This window comes from Actinia tenebrosa, unplaced genomic scaffold, assembly GCF_029948245.1.
Source record: "Actinia tenebrosa isolate PJP-AT-01 unplaced genomic scaffold, QUT_ActTen_1.0 PGA_scaffold3__52_contigs__length_22856419, whole genome shotgun sequence".
Taxonomy (NCBI): Eukaryota; Metazoa; Cnidaria; class Anthozoa; order Actiniaria; family Actiniidae; genus Actinia; species Actinia tenebrosa.
Genome location: NW_028292580.1, coordinates 22,214,291 through 22,237,164, shown reverse-complemented (window position 1 = coordinate 22,237,164; position 22,874 = coordinate 22,214,291). Strand labels below are relative to the sequence as shown.

General features: G+C 34.5%; 1 protein-coding gene across 4 annotated transcripts in view; it reads right to left on the bottom strand.

Moving 5' to 3' along the window:
- Nucleotides 1–22,874, bottom strand: part of LOC116286540 (histamine H2 receptor-like) — a 49,348-nt gene that overhangs the window by 6,511 nt on the left and 19,963 nt on the right. For 2 of the 4 annotated variants that reach the window (XM_031693092.2, XM_031693093.2), the window contains exons 2-3: nucleotides 22,710–22,783; nucleotides 6,373–6,435 (exon numbers count right to left, since the gene is read on the bottom strand). The gene's annotated coding sequence lies outside the window, so the exon portion shown is untranslated. Of the gene's footprint in view, nucleotides 1–6,372; nucleotides 6,436–16,083; nucleotides 16,160–21,046; nucleotides 21,153–22,709; nucleotides 22,784–22,874 lie in introns of those variants that run through there. The other 2 variants (XM_031693096.2, XM_031693095.2) reach the window with 2 other exon arrangements.

The window sequence follows — 22,874 nt, the reverse complement described above, 5'->3', positions numbered from 1 at the left end:
AGAAACATTACACATATGAAATGGAGAAACATTACACATATGAAATGGAGAAACATTACACATATGAAATGGAGAAACATTACACATATGAAATGGAGAAACATTACACATATGAAATGGAGAAACATTACAGCCAAGATAAATAGACTAGAGCTTAAGATCCTAGACCGAATTTCTTCAGAGCAAATTAAAGAACTAAAGAAAACTAAAGCGATGAAAGGTTTTGCTTGAATAACACACACACATAAAACCATATTCTTTAGATGATTGTTTTCTAAGTTGAAATTAAGTGACGGTATATTTCTTATGGAGTTTGGAATTTTCTGTGTAAAAAAAGAAAATAAGAAGAAAGAAAACAGAAAATGAAAAATGGTAAATAGAAAAAAAGAGAAAGGAAGATGTAAAAAGGGGGAAATGTCTGCATAAAGTTAAAGAAAAACCTCTACGCAATTAGGACAAACGTACTGGGAAAAAGATCGACTCAAATGAAAATCAATGAAATGAACATCAGCCAAAATAAAATACTAATTTGCGACGAGGTCTACTGATGTTTTTTTTAGCTTGTTTGGTTTAGTTTCCGGTAATGGGTTCGTAAGCTACGGAAAATATTGAAGATAAGTCTTCTAATGAACACCAACGACCAGCCTGGAGAAAAAAAAAAAAAAAAAAAAAAAAAAAAAAAAGAAGAAGAAGAAGAAGAAAACAACAACAACGATGCGTTTTCACGAGCTCAGTTCTTAACATTGACACTCGCGACACTCGAAAATCTGGACGACACTTAACTTGTGAAAGAACAGGATATAGAAGCTATTCATGTAAAAGATTTTGTTTGAATGCTGTCATGAGAAAAATAAGAGGATTTTGAGAGAACCCCAGGCATCGATGAAAGATTTTTTTGAGCTGCGAACTAAATATGCCTCTACATTGAATTAGATCTGAGTCGTAAGTCCATAAATATCAAACCTCTTAAAACGAAAAACAAAAAAGGGAACGAACAAATCATCAACAACAACAACAAATAAATGAAATTTAAAGAAAAAGAAAAAAGAAAAATGGAAGGGAAGGGAAGGGAGGGAAAAGGAAAGAGAAGGGAAAGGAAAGAAAAGAGAAAAGCATAGATAAGAATAAAACGAAAAAGAAAGATTTTTAAATGGGAAAATTAAAGGGAAAATAAATAAAATACGGTAGTATTTTTTGCAAAGAGAGAGGAAGTTTATAGGCTACATCAGATCAATCACTCTAATGTATATCTCTAAGATCATCTGTAATCACGATAACATAAAAATCCCAAACATCCCTTAAATGACATAAAACAGTACATCAATAATTCCAGTAGTATTTAAAATATAAAATATGATATATGAAAGTGTTTTGGTTTGAATAGTCAAGTCTGTGTAGATGAAGTTTTCATGCATAACAAACTAACTGAGAACTTCATGCTAAAAACGAAACGATTTGATGAATAAATCAAAAAAGAAGAATCTGAATTTCCAAATGAATTGAGATCTTTAAAATGCTGTAGAATTGTTTTTGAGTGTTACGAGTATGAAGGCAATATATTACACGAATACAAAAGCACTGCAAGTTAAAAAAACGTCCACAAAATACTGTTGTTATGTAATTTTTAAATTTGCGACTTAAAAAGTGTCAGCTGTTATTGTCGTTTTTATTTTTAGCTAAAAATTTTCAAAATCCGGCTAAGTGGAATTTTCTATTCCAAATGATCTGAGTTTTTATGTTACGGACAGCGATGACGGGAAGATAAGTACTTTGACATGCATTATCGAAGGTACGTAAAGTACCACTGGCAATACCATGCAGGTAAATGGGATGTGTAAAATGAAGTTATTTATATCATAAATTATAAGATAGATTTTTTGCGGGATAAACGTTCAAAACAGGTATTTACGGTAAATTGGACTTCGTGGACGATGGTAAATTAAAGCTATTCCTGGCAATGAATTCAAAAACACTTAAGAACTTAGATTAGTAATGTTCATACCACAATGCGCTAATGATATAAAACCTAAGCAACCAAGATACAAATACAGCTATGACAATTAGGAATAATATGGAATACCTGATATCAAAACATTAATAGATATGAATCCTCGGCGTTTATCGAGTAGAATCACGTTGATTACTTCAAAGATTTCAAACAACGATTTTATCACAAACCCTAAAACAACCTCAGGGCTGGTCAAAGTCAGGGCACGTCAGGGGCTCTCTGTTTGAATACGAAGTCAATTTAGCGTGTTATTTTTTTTGCAGAGGGAAAAAAGCAAGAGAACAAGTAGAAAACCTTCGAATACGAAGACCCAGGAATATATACTCACTTGTGTCGAGTCTAGGAGCTGAGAAGATTTCGCGAATAAAGATATAGCATCTTTTGATATCATCTTCTGCGTGCGTTTGCTTTCGCTCTTAGTAGTCTAATGGTGATTGTCATATCCCGCGGCGATAGGCGTACCTATGTTGTAGCTCCTGATTCGTCTTTTCTTTAAGATTATCGCAAGCATAGATATTGAAATGAATATTATTTTCAAAATGCTGATATTTGGAGTTGTGCTTTAAGAAAAATAATAGAGGCCGTCAACAAGTTTTTGTCACGTGGTTGGACGTTGGCGGGAAAATTGCTGAAAAAAATATCTGACCATGAACTAAAATTGATTATGTACCGGGGAAAAGAGTTGATAATGGGAGCAAATTAAAAAAGGGTTTACGAGAAACAAAAATTGAACTTCCAAAATTACGGAAGCGGTCTTGAGGTATTTTTGAATGAATTTGAACACATAATTTGGAGAATACATACCTTGAAGATATGATTTCGCAAAAATATAAATATATATAAATCAATAAAATAAATATGAATATATATAAATATAAATAAAAAATATATATATAAAGATACGAGTTTGTTTGCTCGAAAACTACAGATTTTTCCCCAGAAAACATAAAAAAGATTGTAGCAAATGAATAATTTAGATTATTAAATTTAAAGCCTGGAGTCTAAAAAAACAGCAAAAAACAAGAAGCAATAACGACAACAACAACTACAACAACAAAAATTAAACAAAACAAAATAGGGGAAATAAAAGTAAGCAAAAAAGCAAAAATTATTAAACTATAACAACATGATCAAAAGACAACCACTACGAAAAACAACGAAACAAGCCCCAAAAACTAAAAAACACAAAAAACAACAAACAAAGCTATAAAACAACAACGACACCGAAAAAGACAATAAAGGAACCAATGATACAACAACAACGATATATAATTCACCATCGTTTTAATTGAAGCCCGTTTCCTTCTTATTTCCGGCGTAGTAGGATTAATGACATTTGATTCAAGTGCATGCATCAAGCGACTTACGAATTTCGACCATTACTCAAAATGTGGGTAATAAAAAGGTACTTTGCACTTAAATAGAAACCATCCAAATCTTGTAAAAGTAGTTTGAAAATCTTACTGAGACTGCTTGAGAGAAGTTCTAAGTGTGTGTAAATCAATCAACCTTTCATTCGTTGCAGCAGATCGGCCTACACATAACTAAAACAAAAAAGGGGGAAAAAGGATGCCGTGAATCTTTCTGAGACTTATTGAGAGAGTTTTTAAGTGTGTGTGGGCCGATCTGTACTGAATGAAATGTTGATTGACCTTTGGAAGTAACATCATTCAAATTAACTTTAAAATGATATTAAAAAAAAAAAAAAAAAAAAAAAAGGATTAACCTTTGTTTGCGGAAGAGAGGGGACACTGAGGTCAGGGGAAAATCTGGGTCAGGGGAAAATCTGGCTGCCAAACGATTTCCTTTTTCCAAACAAGAAAAACTAGTTATGATTACCATATCCACTGGTTTACTTATATAATCATTAAGCGTTATGAAAATGACAGACTTTTGAACCCATCGCATCGGCTTATCATTGTGAATCAAGGGAAAAGAACTCCAATGTAATTAATAGAATGGAAGGGAACCTATATAGGGGGATTATAAGAACTTTCCATAATGATTCATTGCAGTCAATTTTCACGAAAACGCATTTCCATCACATCAGAGAATCACTTGAGAGTCAAGTGAAGAGAACTCAAATGTCAAAGAAAGGAAGGATATCCGATGTTTTAATTAAATGAGGGAGATTGAGAGCTTTGCAAAATAATCTACTTTAATCCTAAGATTTTAAACGTGCAGTAAGTTGAGGTGTCGAGCAGTATTCCCGAATAATGACGAGAAAATAAGTGAGAACGGCAAATCAGTTGCAAAGGAAAGCCGCGAGGTTGGTGTTTTTGCCAAGCCATACCCCACTCACTGAGTAGGGAGAGGATCGCGGGCCATTGAAACTACAACGACAAATCGACGAGCACCTAAGGACAGCTGTGATATAATGACTGTGTGAGACGATGAACAAATAGCAAGCCAGTAAAAAGTATACATTATTCCCACGCAAGGAACAGGGGTTTAACGAGTAAATTCAAATCTATTAGTTTTGCTTTTACTATCGTTTCATTCTATACACTTTCGCTTAGCTTTCGCTTAACTTCGTAGTGGCGTTCACGATGTCATATCGGTGCCATCTTAGAAGTTTGGATTGAAGGACGTTTTGGGTATTCCCACGCTCCACTTGCTTTCCCTAGTGTTACATACTCATTTCTTGCCGTGGAGAGAAAGTAATTATGAGAAAGATTTAAAGGAGGAGAGGAGAGGAGAGGAGAGGAGAGGAGAGGAGAGGAGAGGAGAGGAGAGGAGAGGAGAGGAGAGGAGAGGAGAGGAGAGGAGAGGAGAGGAAAGGAAACAAACAAAAACAAAAAAAAAAAACAAAAAAAACAAAAGGAAAGATAAGGTAAGGAAAGGAAAGGAAAGGAAAGGAAAGGAAAAATAGGTCAAATATTTTTTTCTTGTTTTAAGATTTTTATATCACGTAGCAGTGTTTACTCTTGATATCTTAACGAATCTTAACAGACTTCCAGAAGTAATTGTTCGAATACAAAGCCTTTTTTCAAATCATTCTTTTTTATCTTCGCTCCTGTCGGTCATTGGAACCAGGATACCGTTCACAGAAGTATTAAATGCCTTCCCATAAAAAAAAACCACGAAATCCGTATTTTCAGTCTAGTCTTCAATATCCTCGCGCTTGTCGGCTAATTTGATTTTCGAGAGGAAGCAAATTAAGGATCAAAAAAAAAAAAAAAAAAAAAAAAAAAACCAAAAATTACAGCCAATGTGACCACTCTTGACTTTTTATATCATTGAATTGAATGGTTTAATCGAGAAGAGCAATTATAAACTAGGCAAAGACGACGACTTGTCTTGAACCCTAGTGAGCAGCCGGTGTTAATTGCCGATTTAGCTGCTTTTTCAAAATGTCTACCCCACTCTATGATACGGACATTACTGAGATGCAGAAATCTTATCTAAAAAAGCCGCAGTAATTTTGATGCCATTCAAAATTTTATTTACCTGGTCAAGTGCAATACGTGCGACAAACAGATAAACAGTGATGGTAATTGAAATTAGGAATCAAAATTAATGTTTTGAGAAAATTGCGCTACAACTGTGTTTCATGGGAAGTCGCACTTTATATAACAATTATACTCTCTCTTCCTCTCAAAAAAAAAAAAAAAAAAAAAAAAAAAAAAAAAAAAAAAAAAAAAAGATGACGATGTCTAAGAATACAAAATTTATTACCTGCCAAAACTGCCTTTTTTTCAACTCTAAACTTTGGATCTTTATCAAATATTAAGTTGGAAAGGAAAATAATGAGCCGATGGAAGACCATGATACAAGAAGCGACACAGTATTTTTGGCGGAATATGGAATAAATGTCCCATCAATAATGAACAAAAGTGGCTTTCAATTTGGTAACGTTATATTAAAAAGGCGCCAAAGTTAGTAGATATTATTTATATTATTTATCAGTTCTTTCCACTTTAAAAAATACTTAGACGATGAAAATAAATGAGCAGATATTCACTCTGAAATTCAAATCCTTAATTTAGAATTATTTCCTGTCATAAATAAGCAACGTTTATAGAGGAAGAAAAAAAAAATTCCTTGTTTTAAAGTGGATTTATATACTTGTAATAAGTAATTTTTTCTCTTTTCTTTCTTCTTCCTTTTCTCTCTCTCTGTTCACATTTTCTTATGCTTATATTTCCATTACTATTCTTTGAATTATTTATGTGAATAATATGAACTGGATATATACTGGAGAATAACTATATTTATAACGTTAACTTATCTCAGTCAAGCAATAGGCCAGAATTCCAAAAAATAATTTCCGACAAAATTAAAACATCGAATAAAATCCAAAGTTTTAGATATACGATTGAAACTGAGTTTCAAGGTTTACATTGTCTTTACTGTGTACTTACCTGACGCTGTAGTCTGGCTAATCCCGTCGACCTTCAACTTGTGCTAGAACAGTAGATCTCGCTCTAAAAGATCAAAACAACAGTTCAATTTGCCAAACGTCGTCAGATGTTGAGTGAATGTCCTGAGCTGAAAACTCGACTTCTTGAATAAAACAAACTAGCCAATCAAATGCTAGTTATTGTTCATTGTCATAGCAACTGAATGATCTTAAGTGTGTTAGCATGGGGAACACCGACTGCTCCATTGAAAACACAATGCTTGACACCTTTTTTCCCAGTAAAAAAAATGATTGAAATGATTATTAAAGTCTGTGTGTGTTTTTTTTTTTGTTTTTTTTGTTTTTGTTTCTTAGATTAAGAAAGTATTACTGGGATTAGATGTAGGCTTCATGTAGCAGACAGTATTGCCCGCTGTGTTTTGAATAGGGCATCAATTGATAATACAGCTGATATTTCGAGGAAGGGAATTTCGATTGTAATACTAATATCTTTTTATCATAACAAATGATAAAGGAAGTGTTTCGCGCCATATGAGTTGGAATAGCGGAGGCTGGGGAGAAGGGATAAGAAGGCAAAGCAAATAAATTGGTTGGTAAAGGGGTATAGCAGTGGCGGTTGGTGTCCGGTGAAGAAAATGATGACATCTTCAAAAAAATAATTGACGATTTGATTTCGATAAAAATTTTCGTAGCTCCTCATTGCTTTTGCAGTACAGTTGATTCAATAGTAACAGCAGTGTTGATATTATTAAAAAGTCTACAATGATCTTTGGAAAGAAGAAAATAAGCAAAATGAAATGAAATACGGAAAGAGAGAGAGAAAGAAAAAGAAGAACCAAAAAGGGAAAGATAAAGGCTGACACGAAAGGAAAATGTAGAAAAGAGAATATTTTGGTTCAAAGACTAGAGTGATAATCAGAAAGCAAATAAAGTCTACACATCGGCTAAACACAATGCATGCAATTGTAGTTTCATGGTGAAGGGTTTCAAAAGATTGTTCAAATTCCTTAATTCTTAATTCCTAACACTATTAGGCTGCGTTCATAATGTATGGCAGAGAGGAAGTGGGGGTCAGGTGAAATCTTTAGATGACAAAAAAATTCTTAAGACCTCCCCTTGAAGTCGCCCAAAAAATAACTATTCCCCCTGGGCTATCTCTCGTAGCTTCTTCTAAAAATTTTGAAGCCCCACAATTCTCTGAAAACATTTACAACCCCCCCCCCCCCCCCCCCCCCCCGTTTTACTGGTAAAAATTTTCCGATCCCCCCTAAATTTCACCTGCCCCCACCTCTGCCATACATTATGAACGCAGCCTTACAATTCTTTGTTTCTAATGTTTTCATTTTTTGTCCTAAGATTAAAATACATCTACTTAGTAGTTTTCAGTGTCTATTGTAATTGCGGAAGACCTTAAATGGATTCATCTATACATTTTCTTATCCCTACTAATCATATCAATAATTCTTGGCAGGATACATACAATCAGAAATAAAATAGCCAAATATTTCTAGACACATTTTGACACGTTATTCATTATTTATGTTATCTTACTTTATTTCATTTTATCATTTTACTTTATTTATTTATCTACTTGATAGGCCTAGATTGATTAGCTTTACTCTTAAAAGCTTAATCTTGTTTCAAGATTGCTTGACTAAATTTATTAAGACAGAATTTTTTTCGCATTCAAGCAGTGAGCGCCAAAAACTATTTTCTTGAAGAAAGGCTGTTGAACAAGGCTAAAATCTTGTTATTTAGAAAGTTTAATTTGTTTGGAACTGGAGATGACCGATGAAATAAAGTGGAATCAAAGTGTTAACCCAAAGCAAAATCGAAAATGAGGTTTAGGCCTTTATTAACTTATTTCCCATATATTTTCTATAAAAAAGCCTAACAAAGCAACATCCTAACACATATGCAATAAAACATCTTAGTACAATTGAAAATACTTCAAACAGGCATTTCATCATAGTACATCAGTTTTATATAATTGTTTAAAAAAAGTTTGAGTGTTAACCCAAAACGAAAATTGGGATCAAAACTCATACGAAAGCCTAGTTTTTGGCGCTTTTTGCCATTATTGCTCATTATTGGGAAAAAATTTCCTCTTAACATATTCTAATTAAAACTTCTTAGTCCTGATCACCGTGGGAATGCTGGAGATCTAATAGTTGTTATCGTAGTTGAGCACGCCACCCCAACAAACCAGCGGTATTGTCATGAACGTAGCATCAAAACGAGACTATCGGGTCGAGCTTCCGATAATTTGCTAAGAAATTTACTACAAATCTTCGAGAGTTCACTGCATTTTGATAGATATCTTTGATACACAAAGTATTTTTTTCGGCTTTCTAACTATGGTCAAACACTATATAGCTTTTCGGGATGTATGAACAGTAGTTTGAAGGCAGAAAACAAGGACTTATCGGGGCTGTAAAAAGTGGCTCGCTTAATGGCATGGCTCATCAGTCAAAATACGTAGAGACAACACTGAGTTACCAAAAAGTCTTACATTTAGACAAGAAATCAAAGACGAAGAAATTTAGCTTATTTGTAGATTAAGTTGAAAATATAGAGGAAAAAAAAAAAAAAAAAAAAAAAAAAAAAAAAAAAAAAAAACGAAGAGAAAAGAAAGACATGAGAAAGCGAATTATTAAAAGATAATACGTGAATCTCAAAGCTATTAATTTGCAATACATATTACTTGTTTTCTATAGTGTGCGGGAGATAAATCTCTGAACCAAGACATCAAAAAAACAGCCCGATCTATTTAATAAGATGAAGCTAGAATCAGGAAATACAGTATGTTTTACAGTAATTGGTGGAAATAGGATGGCACATAAGAACCTAAAATGATAGGACTATAGAGTTAATAATATTTTTTGTTTTGACACTGATTAAGGGATGGCGGACTTTTTGATGGTCGGTTTTCGTGAAAATATCTAGTACGTATTGTTAATCGAACTAACAGAATAAATAGCGCAAATTACTTGTACAGAGGTTAATAATGGAATAAATCTGATATAGTCAGTGACGTGTTGATTTCGGTTTAGATTTCGTAATGTTTGATTGACACCTTGAGTTAATTCCGCAGGGTCTGAGAAACTTTGGCTATTTGACATATTGAACCTGAACTTCATATTGTCGGTCTTGATCTAATCGCACATGCTCATTAGTACAATAACACATGCGTTGCTAATTCGCCGCCTCTCACCTCTGTTGTCCCGTAAGCGTAAGTCACTAAGATAAGAGATTCGACAGTTCAAAAGAGAATCACCAAATTGGGATTCCCCAAAGTTCATTACTAGGGCCGGGTTTTAGGTCACTTGCAATGGAAAATAGAATAGCCAACATGGGGTTTCCCAAGGTTCATTACTAGGACAGAGATTTAGGTCACTCGGAATAGTAAATAGAACACCAACTGAGAGTTCTTCACTAGGACCGGGATTTAGGTTGCTGGGAATTGGTAATAGGACCAAAAAAATGGGGTTACCCAAGGTTCATCACTAGGACCGGAAAATATAGTTCGCTGGTAATGGTAAATAGAACCACCAACTGAGGGCTCTTCACTAGGACCGGGATTTAGGTCGCTGGGAATTGAATTGGTAATAGGACCAAAAAAATGGGGTTACCCAAGGTTCATCACTAGGACCGGAAAATATAGGTCGCTGGTAATGGTAAATAGAACCACCAACTGAGGGTTCTTCACTAGGACCGGGATTTAGGTTGCTGGGAATTGAATTGGTAATAGGACCAAAAAAAAGGGGTTACCCAAGGTTCATCACTAGGACCGGAAAATATAGGTCGCTGGTAATGGTAAATAGAACCACCAACTGAGGGTTCTTCACTAGGACCGGGATTTAGGTCGCTGGGAATTGAATTGGTAATAGGACCAAAAAAAGGGGTTACCCAAGGTTTATCACTAGGACCGGGAGTTTCGGTCACTGGGAATGGAAAGTAGAATAATCAACTTGGGGTTCCCCAAGGTTGATCACTAGGACCGGAAAATATAGGTCACTGGTAATGGTAAATAGAACCACCAACGTGATTATTTACCTCAAGGTTCAAAAACAGGCTCTGGATTTAAGTCATTAGGAATGGAAAATTGAATCATCAATATGAGTTTCTCCAAGGTTCATCATTGGGACCGAAATTTCCCCAAAGTCCAGAAACCTTTTTTGACCATTTTCTGTGATTGTGACAATAACTATTTTGACTATTTTACGTGGCTAAATAAAACTGAAAATGTCTGGAAATTAAAGAATGATTTCCCAATGCTGCGATTTACATATGGCCCTTAGGAAACAATAGGCAGAGAAGCTACATTAATTTTTTCTCACTTTTTATAAAAATTAACTTTTTTTATTCTCAAACAACCAAAACAACCACCGTCTTTGACCTGCCGGCAAAATATTTCTGGTGTTTAGTATTATATTTAGTATTAGTATTGTATTACTTAATATTTTGAATTCACAATATCAGCAAAATATCGAAGATAAGTAAAGATGAATGATAAACAGAATGCATGAGAAATGGTAGAAGAATTAGCTAACTAGCAAGTTCGGTAGTATATTTTTCCTGATTTAACGCAAAATACTCTAAAACATAAACCGGCGACTCAAACCGAAAAAAAAAAAAAAAGCTAAAGATAAAAGGGCATTAAAAAACGAATCTAATGTTAAAATAATCTCCATTTCGGAGATCAGAGCGGAAGCGGACAGCTTCGTCTAAGTTTCCTATTTACGCAGAATGAATTCGAACGCGAAAAAGATATCACCAAATCTATTCATTTCATTTTACAATAAAAACAAACAGAAAGATAAAACAAAAACCGCACGGTCTTCAACTTTTTCAATTATAGCTAACCTCGTCGGCCTTGTCTGTTGCAGCTAAAACCGCCAACTCGTTAAAAATAAACGGCTTCATATTTATATATATTAGCAGATAAATCGATTTCGGGTCTGTGTTTTGTTAGCCTTGTCTTGAGTTTGCTATGATGCTTAAATATATTATATGTCGACGAAGTTTTGATTTCACTGTAATACTGTGTCAAGGGATGCAAAGATAAAGGATTGTGTCCCTTTATTATCTCAGTCTAGACTAACTATTTTCAGTATCACGCTTAACTGATCCTCGATTGATATGAAACTCAAAAAGGTGCGCGGAAAACCGAATTGCGCATGCGCCAAGAGGAATAGAATCAGCCGGTCAGGGAACCATGATTTTCCATTATTTTCGTTGAAAACGAGTATAAAAACTTAATAATTATGTAAACTAACATATTTTTGTCATGTTATACATTATTTTAATTAAGGGATGTTATGAATAAAAGATTACATTAAGATCTCAGAATAAATGATGTTGTTAGTTTGTACTATTTTTATCATAACTTTTAGAGCATTGTAATGTTCTTGGCATACACTCAAATTGATTGCATTCCATCATTTGAGGTAGTACGCTCAAACAATATTGAAATTAAACTTCTTGTTAGAGACCGTTCGTCGCTACACCAACATCTCGACCATTTTTTTTTCTTTAAATTTTCGCTCTAATTTCCCACAGACTAAACCAAGCTGCTGGTCGCTGTAGAGCCGCTTGTGATTACAAAAGCTGTCTTACTTAATTATATCAGGCTCACATAACACGGAAAGAAGGATTTTAAAGCTACCAATAGCTGTCTCAATGTTCAATGAAGATTATAGCACAAGCTCAGACTGTAGTCGGATTACGTACTACCAAAGGAAATCTTTACAGAAATCCGAGACAGAAAGCCACAAACAAAGGCTTATTCGTACGACTTTTGTAAACTAAAACTAACTATGATATATATCTGGCATCAGGAAAAAAATATAAGATAAAGAAATAAGTCTAAAGAAATAAGTGGAAAGCGTTTCCGTTATGTTGTCATCGATATGGAAGTTTTGTGATATAATATAATAGGTTAGTGATAAAATATTGTGCTCTAAACCAAACTGAATACGAGGCCTAGCCTGACTCAAATTAGGCTTTAAGTAGTGTCCCTTTTTGATGAAATTGTTGCATTAAAATACTTGAAAGGCAAAGTAAAAAGACTTCGCACAGTTCGAAAGGGTAAAAAAGGAGTAACCTCAACGTATACCGTCATAACTCATGGCGTCTCCAATACTAGGAATCAGAATAAAGAGCAAGAAAAATTCGTTCCTACAATGGTTCAGTTTTTGAAACATTTTCAGTACTCTATTCTTTAATTTGGATGAACTCAAACACCGGCCAACATTTAGGACCGCATTCTCTCAAATTTCGCATTGAGAAAAGTGCCGATTTTAACTCGAATTTAACTTTCATATCTGGAAATGAAGACGAAATTTCAGCAAAGAAAAAACATCGTTAGTGTTGCTACCTGCAGGTTCTAGTGATTTTACTCACGTTCTACCTCCAGAAGAGATCTCCTTTGCAATTTTTACCTAAAGAACGGTCCACTTTTGATCCTATTCTTCCCCTCGATGTGATTCAGAGAATGAACTATTAATGTATATGTACAGAGATACTCGTTCGGGTATCGTTTTTTAAATTCCTTTTAATAATTTACGTTTTTCTTTAAAGCTAAATGAATGAATCCGAATGAAAAACAGATTATCTAAAAAAATGCCTGAGGGGTTTCATATGTATCGCTGCTAAGGGATATTTCCCATTCGGTCATTAGGGAAGCTAGATGTTTCTAAAGAGGAATTAATAAACAGCAAGCAAAAAGAACTCGCTTTAATTTTAGTCATCTATTGTCTTTAAAACAACGGTGTGTGTGGAAATATTTTAAAATTCGTTTAGAAGCGATCTTTAATTGATATTTAAAAAATATCCAATTGATGCGTTTGATACTTAATTGAAATGCATATAATGTAAATTATTAACGTGCAGTCCATTCTTTAGAAACGTAATCACAAAGGAGGTAATGCTGTATTAGTGATTACCCTTAGGTAACGTTTATATTGACACTGAAGCCAAATAAAAAAAAACAAACAAGTGTTTTGGTGAATTCATACGTCGAGGTCATTGCCAAAGAAAATTTCCGATGAGATGGTGGGAAAATAGCTGTTCATAAAACTAGTTATTGTGGCTAGAGACTGCGTTGCCGAGTGTGACCTTGGCTTTTTTGGGTGCGCATAAAGGTGAAAATGGAGGTTTTGTGCTTTAATTGCAAGTAATGGAAGTAAATATAAAGTACCGCCAGAGGATAAAAAAATCGTTGACAAGCAATATAAAGACTAGGGAAATAGACCTCTGTATTAACAATCTGAACTGTCGAGTTAATACTGAGTTAAAGTGTCGTTTAAAGGCCAGTAAAGCTAGTTGTGATCAAATGGAGCACTCACGAGATAATAAGGTAGAGCTATTTTGGGAGGGGAGGGAAGGAGTGGGGAAAGGGGGGGGGGGGGGGTCATGTTTGGTACACAGCCGGACAGACAGACAGGCAATGATATGTATAGGCTCGGCTTTAGCCCTAGCATTGATGTTAATAAGGATGAAAAAATTAAGAAAAGAAGAAAAAGAAAGAAAGAAAGAAAGAAAGAAGAAAAGAAAAGGAAGAAAAAGAAAGAAAGAAGAAGAAGAAAAAAAAAAAAAAAAAGAAAGAAAGAAGAAAAAAACGAAGACGACGAACAAACGAAAGAACAATACAATAGACATGTACATGGCAATCACAATCAATCCTAGTTTTTTTCAGAGCCACTCCACCACAAAGACGTATTTGTGAACGAAATTTTCAGTACGCGGTTTCGATTGTGGTGACTATTTTGTTTGGTTTGGTCAAAGGTTTATGTTATTTATGTTCTAGTACGGATAGTGGTTATGAGGTACAAGTGCTTCTGCCGCTAGAATCAAAGAAAACATGTAATAAAATAATTGTTAGACGAATCTAAAAAAAACGTGAAATTGATATTTTTTTCCTTTCGATAAATTATCATTCAAAAATCACCACTTTTCATGTCGGTTCACTGGTCAAAGCGTTCAACCGAGGCTGCAAGGTTCAAATTTGAATAATTCCTTTAAAAAACCTCACAGCCTCGATTCAATGCTTTGTGTTTAACGACCTTTAACCAGTGAACCGATGTTCTAATGGTGGTAATATCCATTAGTTATTATTGTTACGATTAATATTATTGATTCTGATAAACAATCAATGATATTTTCTTTGGCAAGGAGCGGATGAGAAATGTTTTTGTATTCTAATTGAAGTTTAAAAGCAAAAAGAACAGATTGGAAGGATATGGTTTTGGTATTTTCCTCCTCGATTGTTTGCGAAATAAGAATAAGTTACCATAATAATTATACAGATAATTATGTTAATATGATGATAATCTTGGGTGGTGAGGATGATTGATTGTCGGATGATGAAGACGATGGTGGGAATGGTGATAATGACAATGCGGCGGTGATGGTGAGCATCCAATGGAATAAAAAATGAAAGTGCTATTAAGAGGAATTTTTTTCAATAACGAGCAATAATGACACAAAGCGCCAAAAACTAGACCTTCGTATGAGTTTTAATCCCAATTTTCGTTTTGGGTTAATACTCAAAAGAAAATTTCAATTGTACAAATTGTACATGTTTTGTTGCATTTGTGTTAGAATGTAGCTTTGTCAGACTTTTTAATAGAAAATGTATAGAAAATAAGCAAATGAAGGCCTAAACCTCATTTTCGAATAATTTTTTTGCTTTGGGTTAACACTTTGATTCCACTTTCATCGGTCATCTCCACTTCCAAACAAGTTAAACTTTCCGAATAACAAGATTTTAGCCTCGTACAACAGCCTTTCTTCAAGAAAATAGTTTTTGGCGCTCACTGCTTGAATACGAAAAGAATTCTCTCTTAAAGTGTTAAGTGTAACACGTTTTTAAAATGTTAAAGATTAAAATACGAGAAGAAAAAAATAGATAAAAAAAGAAATGCATAGTAACAACTCCAACCAGAAAACTTCTAATATTTTAAAGAAATATTTCCCTGAGCAAATAAACCTTATGTTTACATAAGAACAGAGAATTAAATGTCATAGTAACCGATATTGGAGTTTCGTTTCATATCACAAGGTCTTATTACATCCGGACCTGTCTCTAACCATGCTATTTTAAACTTTTATTTCAACATGGATGGATGCGGAAAAAGTGCACCGGCCTTCAGGATGGCGTTAAGAAGACATTTTCAAGCTTTCGAAGCGACGCCATGTTGGTAATTCTATTCCCATCCCTTCATCTTATTCAAACATCAGCTTACGAGTTAATAACTTGCCTTTAGGTTATCGGTCGCGCGACCATTTCAATTCAAAATCATGAAGGGATCCAATTTTGAACTGTGTATTTTTTTCTGTTTTATGGATTCATTTGTCGTCGGGTTTTCAAGATGCATGGACATCCCCTAAACACGAAAAGTAATTCCTGCAAATGCCCATATTCAACCTTCACATTTACCTTCGAAACCTTTTATCGATACCCTGAAAGAGAGCTTCTGGGCTGATACAAGTCAAGGCAATGATAAATCACAGGTCGAATTAGAATTTAGCGTAGGTTTTTACAAAGGGAGGGTAAAAAACCTTCGCACATTTAATGCTGACTCCAGGAATCGAGGCAGAGACCCAACAGGTGAGAGGCGAGTGCACTAGAGCTACGCCAGCTTAGATTCCCAACTACAAACATGTTTTCGAAGTGAAAAAACGTAGTATTAAAAAAAAATTAGAATACCTTGATATTGAGTAAAATTGCTCCTACGCTTGAGGTGTTTAGTGTGTCTCTGATTATGTTGAGTTGTCGACTGACTAGGTTGTCTAGAAATATTGGATCTTTGCTAATTAAATTCCTAATTGGCATTGTCATGGACACGTTCTTATTTTGCTGCAAATAAAGTAACGTACGTGTTCTGGGCTTGTTTCATTTTTCTTTACTTAAATGGATTACTGTTCCATGCCGTGCGATCAACAGTAAACAATTATCAGTGTACTTTGAGTTTGTGGTTGAGGGACGGCTGTTAGTTTTTATCATCATTTACGACAAAGCTAAGGCTTCTCTACAAAATACTGATAAGAGGCTTTATCTAGATAAACATCAGAAGTCTTGACAAGGCACTTGGAAAAAGTTGAATGCTTTTTTTTTTTTTGTTATTTGAGTTACATGGTAGTTCTAGGGTTTTGTCTTGATGTGAAGGAGTTTCTTTAGAATCGATGTTACTGCTTCTCACCGAACAAAGTGAGAGTTCATAGATTATCATCATAATGGATAAAGTATTCTTAAAAATTAATTAAGAAATTTATCTGCCTTTGGATTGAGGCTAGAATCATTTATTTAGTCTAAAAAAATTACGTTTAAATCAGAATGCAATTAAGAAAATAAAAAAAAGGAATAAAACAAAACAATATGAAAATAATTGGGAAAAAATGGATTGACACGAAAAGAAATATTGCAAAATAACATGAAATAAACGATGATGAAATAAGCAAATAATGATTAGAAAAATAAATAAAATCAAAATAGATAGAAGTAATTAAGAATGATGGATTGAGATGAAATGATCCAATATGGAAAAAGTGTAATCAATTCACGTATGAAAAATTAAAAAGAAAAGTAAATAAATAAAAGAAAAAGAAAGAAAGAAAAAGGAAAAAAATCCAGAAAAAGTAGAGTCAATGGAAAAAATACGAATTATTTAACGTCTAAAACTGATTACCTAGCTAGCCGCACCTATCTGACAAATCCAACCAGATTGGAAAAATCAGGGATTATAAAGGATTTGCTTAAAATAAACAGTCTGATCTAACACGGTTATGTGAACCACGTAATTCGATGTTTTAGCGAATCCAGCTGCTTTGGGTCAGTAAAGTAGACTGACTATCATTGAAAATTTTTTGGTTAGAAAGTCTAGTGGTTTTAACTGTCAGATCTGCCATGATGATTGGCATCGGAGCCTCAACGAACGCACGAAGAATAAGATTAAGTTTTCTTTCAAATATAAGCATATTAAATCGAGCTATATTACAAAATAAAAGCGTTTTAGTTTGCGGTTCCACATCCTGAAATAATCCGTGATCTAATCTAAAGCACAGATTTTTTGGGACAAAAGACAGATTTGTGGTGCATGAGATGGATCTGTGGGCAAGTTTTAGCGCCAATAACCGACGCCAATACCAATTACTTTCGAATATCTAGATACCATTTAAGGTATTGCCGGCTGACCAGAATATTACTAGACCCACAAAATCGCAATAGTGCTCTTTTTAGATGTATAAATGTTATCCCTGGGAAGACTGAATAGCTATGACTATTTGTTATTGCGAACGTGCACAATTAAACCCGTAAAAAATAAATTAAAGATAAATAGCACTAATTAGTATAGGTTCAAGAATGATTAAAATGAAAAATACCGAGCGCATTTGATAAAAGGGGCTTAACACCGCGAATGCGTAGCACGAGTGGAGCAGGTAATGATCCTCTTTCATCAAATGCAAGTCTCTCCGAGAACGAAGTTGGTATTTCCTTTTAATAATGCATCTACATGAAATAAGAGCTTCTGATTTAGTAAAAACCAAGTTCCAACTTTTCATTTGTAACCAAAACACAAGGTATAAAGTTCGGGGTTGTGAATTAGGAAAAATCATCACCAACCAGCCAATCAGAAATGAGTATATGAATAGGTAAATTTGTTATTGGCACAAAAATTTCCGTTCCCTATTCCTAAGAGTGCAACTAGTAGCCCCTGATACAATACTTTCAGTATTGGTTCTACATATAGTGAATAGTTGAATGGTGAAATATTTCTTCGATTGAATTTTGCGTCTTGAAGTTATTAAGGTTTATTTATAAAATAATTGGGATAGTACACGCGCTACGATTGGTCGAAAACCATGTTTGAGGAGGGTATCAAAACCGCTCGCGTCATATTTGAAAATACATCAGAATAATAATACGATTTTTTTTTTTTTTTTTTTTTTTTTTTGGCGTGTTTGTTATTTTATAAAACAGATCAAAAAACAGTTTCCCGTATGTGATATTCTGATCAAAACACTTGGGATGTAGAGAGAACACTCGAGAAGCTGGAAACCACTCCGCTACGTGTCGTGGTTTCCTACGCTCCTCTCGTGTTCTCTCAACATCCCGTGTGTTTTGATCAGAGTATCAAACACGGAAAACTGTTTTTTGTCTGTTAAATCAATAGTATGTTCATGAAGCCTGGGATGACCCAGGAAAATAGAATCAAAGAACCATGAAAGTGAGGACTTTTTCAGCTTTTTATCAGGGGCCCGGATACTGCCCTCTGTGGGATACCAGTAGTGGTGGTGCTACGAATGCTTTGATAAGAAAGTAATGCAAAATCAATAAAACATGAAGGACAGAGCTGAGAGAGACTACTTGCACTATCCTTGGATATTCCTCGGACGTTTTTTTTTTTAGATTTTGCGTACCCCTTAGGAGTACTCTTCCGTTTCCGATCGAAAGCTGATATACAGAGCTAGAGGTAAGAAGAGACTAGTAAAGCATTAAATAAAGCACTAGTTACATTAACTGATTGTCTGATTTTTTAAAAAACAGTAGTGATAAAAGGGTAAATTTTATACCGTGAAAAGATGAAAAAACGAAAAAAATTACGAACTTTTCGGACGCTATAGTCCTTCGTCGGAGTAGTCTTTTACTCCGACGAAGGACTAGCGTCCGAAACATCAATAATTTTTTTCATTTTTTCATCTTTTCATGGTATAAAATTTACCCTTTTATCACTACTGTTTCATTAGAAACACCGACGCAGCTGACACTAAGTTTTGGCTTGTTATCTCTTCTGATTTAAAAAAAAGGTGAATTTGACATAAGTAAAAACGATGGACGACGGAAGCCTTGGCTGGAACAAAACCAAAAACGAAGATAGCTTTGTATCTACGGCTAATTTTTTCCTTTACCCAACACAAGTTGGTTTTCAATCGTGTTGTCACTTGCAGGGCTGGAATTCAATTCAGAGGAAAATTTTCATTTCCAATTAATCGTAATTTATCAGCAACGACCCCTAATACTATAAGCGTCCCTTTCTGTCCTCCATTGGCCTCTTGGAGAATTGTAAATCAGATTGTCGCAGTTACTTAATATTCGAGCTGAAAGTGGCAAAACACAAGGTATACTTTTCGACACGCGACGAAGAGCGAGACTTCTAGAATGACGCAAACTAACTATCGAAACAAGGTAAAATAAAGCTTTAAAAAGTTGTTGCCGACGATTAATTAAGCCCTTAACCAATGTCAGTACTCGATGCGGTCAGTGATCTAGACACTTGAAATCCTTTTCAAAATTCTTGCATTTTTAAAATCTATTTCGGCACAGTAAAAAACCCTTAAACTTCAAATGTTATTCATTTCGGCTGCCGGAAACATTTTGTAATTCAGGACGCGTACGTAGTCTACCTCACAGATGGAATTGAAAATTAGCTTGTTAAAAGGTTTTGCAGAGGGAGGAAACCGAACATGCCGAAGAAAAAAACCTTGAATTAAGGAGGTGACCTCGCACATGTGATTAGGAGTCGTACCTGAGACCCCACTCAGGTCAGAGGCGAGCGTACTACAGTTACGTCGCGTACCTTTGCTTTAATCTCATGGCAAGGCAACTGAAGGCCTATAGAGCTGAGCGGATGGAATGTCGTGTTATAAAGCAGTGGCGGATCCAGGATTTTTCAAAGGGGGGTTCCGTTTCTTAAACTGTGTATAATTCTCTTTTGTTTAGTCGATGTTTGACAAAAAAATTGGCTCTAATCACCTAATTTACTATCTAGTAACGGAACTTAAAGGTAAATTAAACATTATAACAACAAATATCTATCATTTCGTGTTCAACATTATCTTTGTGGATACTTTTAAGCAAAATTTATATAAGACATAGTTCTATTACTTAACAGATCAAACCTTCAAGGGGGGTTCCGTGGACCCTTTCGACCCCCCTGGATCCGCCACTGTAAAGGTACGACAATATCCAATTTATAGTGTAATATGTGATCTTTCTAGAAGGAGGGTTAGGAGCCTGCGTGTCTTTTGATATCTGCATAGTATTAATTCCCAGGCACTTGGATATCAGCATTATTGATATCGACACCTGATACCTCTCACGATAAACCAGAATAGCAAGCTAAAGAAGTTGCTGGGAAAAAAAAAAAAAAAAAAAAAAACCACGATAATACGGAACTGATCAAGGTAGAAAATTCCAAATCTCCAAATCTGGAAGAAAGTCCGTTTTGACAGAGGTTAATAGCGTATACTTAGTTTGTGACGAAGCATTGAAACATAAAAGAAATTGTGTGGGCTTTCCAGTCAGATATGACATCACTTATTCGGATGTATCACGTTCGTGACTTGAAATTTTGTATCTCCAACAATGTATACGTACATGTTAACTAGTACAATGTAGTTCAGCCAACCCAAATCATTCATCCATTAAACTAATGTAATAAATTTAAAGATTCTTTCACTTCAGCCCTTTAAGAAAACTAATACTAGAAGCGAAGTGTTGGATTGTTAAGTAATTTTACTTAACAACCTGCGTAATAGTGCTAGACAAACAGAGATTAATAGATATTAACCTATACTCATTATTTCTGCCTATTCGACTGATTACACACTGACAACTTCATACATTATAAAATAAGTGGTCGTAATAGGATACTAATAAGATTACTACCCACCACACAGAGACGACCAGATTTGCTTCTCCAAATATTGTAAGAGTAGATTATACAAATCCTTGCTAATGAGTAACCTAGCATATTTCGAGTCTTTGGCGTGGTTATCACTGAAGATTCCGTATATCCATTGGTATTCAAGTGTGCTACCCGCCGTACCGTGAACACTTCTGCAATTTTTTGATAGCTATTTGACAATTTTAATTGTGCTCTTTACTGCTAACCAATTATGTATCGGCGCTTGACTTTGATGTTTCAAAAAGGCGGAGTTCGTACATCGATTTAAAGATATCAAAGTGAAGCACCAAGTACCTTTTCATAATAACAGAGGGCATTCTCAGAATCTAATTGGCTAACAACTATGATCAATAAGTGGACAGAAACATAGCTGCGCTCGGTTCCACTTGAGTTTTGAACATTTAAGACGTCATCTATGATCAATGAGAGGTCAGTCAACGGAAATCTATGAGCGAATTGTTAAATAAAGCCCTTGCTGCACTTCGGAATGCAGCTCAATATGAAGGACTTCGCAAAAGGTTTTCAATTCTCATGAGATTTAACTTTGTTTTGTCCTCCAAATTAAGTTGCTTTGACGTCACATGCAAGGGGTCTATATAGACTTTTAAGTTGTGACGTGTTTCCGGGTCCAATCACACAAAAAGATCGCTAAAATCTTGCCACAACTTATTCCCAGGCTTTATTCTCTACCTTCAACAAATGAATATATGGAAAAAAAATTTTCTATTAAGAAATTAAAAAATTAATTAATTAATTAATTAAAAAATAAATGAATAAATAAATGAATAAATGAATGAATGAATGAATGAATTAATGAATGGATGAATAAATGAATAAATGAATGAATGAATGAATGAATGAATGAATGGATTGATGGATGGATGGATGGATGGATGAATGAATGAATGAATGAATGAATGAATGAATGAATGAATGAATAAATATTACGTTATTACGACACACTCAACAGCTCTATTGTTTAGCGTTAAAGTGGACATATAAAAAATGTCAAAAAGATGTCAAAAAGAAATCAAAAACTTGTGGAAGTGTTCACGGTACGGCGAGTAGCACAGTAAACTTTGATGTATTAACCTATGATTAGAATATTGCTGGTCCTCAGTGGTACCATTGATAAACTTTAGCATCATTACCTAATATTTGATAATATTATCTACACAACACTATGAGATAAGATTGCCTATCTTGTCATATGTAATCGGTAGTAAAATATTGAAATTAGCTCACGAGTGTCACTTGGCCTTGAAACCAGTGTATAATAGTCAAAGTAACGCAAAACGAAGCAGTGCAAAAGATCGTTTTCGAATAGTCAAATACGTACTGATGTGATGTGTTCCTTGATTACATTCATGCTAGGTTAGCTAGCGCCATATCAGCGTCAAAATATTTACTGAATACTAAAGTCGTTAAAGTAAAAAAATGCACAATTTCGACCAACAATACAGACAACGTTTACGTAGAGCACGGAAATAATTGATTAAAACTTTGATTCTGAAATTAATCGAGAACGATTCACTCGTTGTGCAGGGCTCGATTTACTGAGCAATTTCTGAAATGAGCAAAGCTGTCATCATCATAAATAAAGTCAATTGCTAAATAAGAGTGCAATATATATATTCGTAATTCTTACCTTAAGTAGCGGAAATCTTCTTGCTCAGCTAGTCAGTCGGTCAGTCAATGGTTGCAGTTCTTCTAGTAATTTAACTAAAATGACAAAGAAAAGGAAAAATAAGAAATAAAAATCGCTAAAGATTATAGTACCCGAATTTGAAAGGGGGCCAAACACCAGTCCGTG